Raw genomic sequence first — 3,210 nt, forward strand, 5'->3', positions numbered from 1 at the left:
GCATTAGATAGAGATACTTGCTATGTACTCAATACAAACTCTTCAATGAATTAATCTTACTCAGAAAACTAGGTGCAATGTTAATTAAAACCTTTTCATTTTCCCAATCAGCAGACTCAAAGTAGTCTCCTGGTCTGAAAATTAAAATAGAAATACACAACTGATAAGTAGGGCTGTACACGAGTCAAGCTCGCTCGACTCTGCTCGACTCAGCTCAGATTGACTCGGCTTGAAAGGCCGACTCAAGGCGAGTCAAGCTTATTTTCTAAAGCTCGAGTTGAGTTCAAGCCAAGTTTGACCATGGTGTATTTCAACTCAACTCAACTCGAACTCGACTTGACTCGAAGTTCGAGCTCGAGCTCGACTCGGCTCGAGTAATATATTTTAATAATATATATTATATATATTATATTAATATTAAATATAATATATATATATACATATAAGTTAAAAGAAGTTAAAACTTAAAAGTTTTTACTAAAAACCCTACCCGACCCTACCCGTCCCCATTCCCTCTTTTTCTTTCCCTTACCCTACCGAGGTAAACTCGACTCGACTCAAGATAAACTCGACTCGACTCAAACCACTAGCTCGACTCGAACTGGAACTCGACTCGAAAGCTTTGGCAAACAAGCCAAGCTTCAATGTTGAGCTCAAGGGCGAGCTCGAGCTCGAACTCGAGTATAGCATGGATGAGTCAAGCCGAGCTTGGCCCACCTCGACTCGACTCAGCTCGATGTACAGCCCTACTGGTAAACATATTTAGGAAGAGAATTTTTATTATACATGACCAGCATTTTGAACAGTGTACACTAATTTTCAATTCAAACAATTGGGTTCCAAACCAGAATGGTTATGACCACAAACCACTTCTTCTTGTTCTTCTTGTTCTTCCTTTTTTTTTTCTTTTTTTTTTTTAAGATGCAAGGATGCATAAAATAGATTCTTCTTTGGTGATTTAGGGCCTGTTTGGATCCACTTCCTCATAGAGTGTGGGTTAAGAGTAGATTCACTAACCTCTAATTACAGGTAATTCGCATTTGATGCCACTTTCCTGTGCCCCAGCATACAGCAGAAGCTCTATTCATCAATTTCACCAGATCACCTTAGGAGATGAGTCCAATTTAACAAAAACAATATTTGTCATTCTTTTTTAACTGACAGTCATGATGCTCATGAAGTGGTTTCCATTTGGCCCACCTTGTATAAGGCCCACAAGTTGTAGACGTTGCTACTACCAAAAATCTCCGGTGTGCCACACAAATTATTTCGTCATTTGAAATACCTTAGGGTATTGGACTTGAGCTACACTTACATGAATAAATTTCCTCGAACAGTGCTACAGTTGATACATGAATAAAGAACACTTTTTCCTTGGGTCCTACTCTGTTGTTTAGCCATTGAGAAATACCCCTGCATTGATTGAAGCCCAGTGCATATGAATATGAAAGACCAATATTCAAAGCTCACTGTAAAGAAAGAAGAAAAAATGAAGCCTGCAAGAAGTTTTGCATCAACATGTAATTCATGAATTTGGTAATTTTAATACCACCCAATTCATGAAGTGTGTTGTTGAGACATTTGAGCAACAACCCTTTACCCAATTAACAAATTAGGTAATTAGACGGTCCAAAAGCATGAAGTGTCAAACAAGGAAAAATCAAGGATGGTAGAAATTGTAGCCAAGCCCTGCATTCATCAGATAGAATTTGTTCATCAGTCAGAATAATCAATTGCCCTTGATCCAAGAAGGCCTTTACATAAAATATATATTTAAGAACGTGCAAAAATAAAAATGAAATGAATAAGTGCCTTTTAAAAAAAAGGAAAAAAAAAAAAAAGAAGAGAGAGAGAGAGAGAAACTGAGATGAAATGGTGTTTATTGGAATTTACGTGTGAGATTACAATGACTGTCCGTATTGTAGCTGGCAGGAACGTTATTTGATTGAAGAATATAATGTGAGTAATTCGTTGTATAGCAATTCACTCCAATGAAATCGAACAATGCTTTCACCATCTTAGATTGCTTTTTGGTGAATTTTGGGAGCCGATTTCCTACGTTAGATCTCATGCTATTTGGATATTCACCATACGTTTAAGGGATGCAAAAACCTGAATATACCAACCATACAAGAAAACTAGTTCATCTCATAATGTTGCATTTTTCTACTAGTATCATAAATGTGAGGGTTTCCATGACTCACCATCCCAACATGAAGTCAATAGCTCTTTGAGCTGCATCATCATTCACCTTAGATGCAGAGAAGGAGACCATCCATTGGGAAATCAATGTTATTCCTATCTTTCCCTTTTGAGATACCTGTCCTGACAGTTCAATCCCAACCATTCAGATCTGGGACCCAGTAATGCTACTATTGAGAAAGGGAAAGGTGTCATGCCATGTGGATAGGCCAGCCACTTCATAAGATCGCCTTGATTACAAAGGAGCAGAAGATTCAGAATTTCAATCAAACTAGCAGGTCAGGACAGATGCAACCTATTACTAAGTTATCAATTTGATCGACCAAATAATTGAAATGTAATCGCTGTTTAATAAAAACCCAGGATCATAATTTTAAATACAGCACCTGATCCCCTTGATTTCCAGCTGAGATAGCCAAAGAAGCAGCAGCAGAATCTGTTGCAGCCACTGTTTTCTCAGATGATTTCTTCTTCCATGGCCAGCTCTTGCGATCCATCTTAGACTATATAGCCTGCAAAAAATTAAAGTTTATAGACTATATAGTCACGAATTGAGATGGGTTTCTACTCTTCTAAGTCACACAACAAATAATACTAAAGAATATATCTATTTCTTGTACTGAAAACTTATGCATGCTTGAATGTCGATCTCATTCAGGAAAAAAAGATGGAAAACAAAACCATTGGAATATGTGCTCAGAGGTATATCAATTACAGGGATGGCAGACAGAATTCTGCAAATACAGTTGATATACAATAAGATGGCAAACTGAAAGTGGGTAGTAAATAGTCAATCTCTCAGACAACCAAATTCACTGAGTTTATGCAATCCTAGGAAGATTTAAAGAATATCAACAAGCACCCAATGGTTACAGTAAATATATCATTGTCTAACCATCACAACCGATTTAACTGATTGAAATGAAACAAAATTAACAAAGCCATGTGAACTGAAAATGGTAATAAACAACCTCCAAACCATCCTATTATTTCCCAAATAGTCCACTT

The 3,210-nt window shown here is 37.1% G+C and overlaps 1 long non-coding RNA gene across 2 annotated transcripts in view; it reads right to left on the reverse strand.

The window, feature by feature from the left end:
* Window positions 1-959: 959 nt before the first annotated feature.
* The window catches only part of LOC131221388 (uncharacterized), a 2,371-nt gene continuing 120 nt past the window's right edge, over window positions 960-3,210 (reverse strand). Inside the window, exons 1-3 of one of the 2 annotated variants that reach the window (XR_009159230.1) lie at window positions 2,589-3,210; window positions 2,205-2,432; window positions 960-2,112 (exon numbers count right to left, since the gene is read on the reverse strand). The exon at window positions 2,589-3,210 is cut by the window's right edge and continues 120 nt beyond it. This is a non-coding gene — a long non-coding RNA (uncharacterized LOC131221388). The remainder of the gene's footprint in view (window positions 2,113-2,204; window positions 2,433-2,588) is intronic. The other variant, XR_009159231.1, reaches the window with a different exon arrangement.

This window comes from Magnolia sinica, chromosome 12 (assembly GCF_029962835.1).
Source record: "Magnolia sinica isolate HGM2019 chromosome 12, MsV1, whole genome shotgun sequence".
NCBI lineage: Eukaryota > Viridiplantae > Streptophyta > Magnoliopsida > Magnoliales > Magnoliaceae > Magnolia > Magnolia sinica.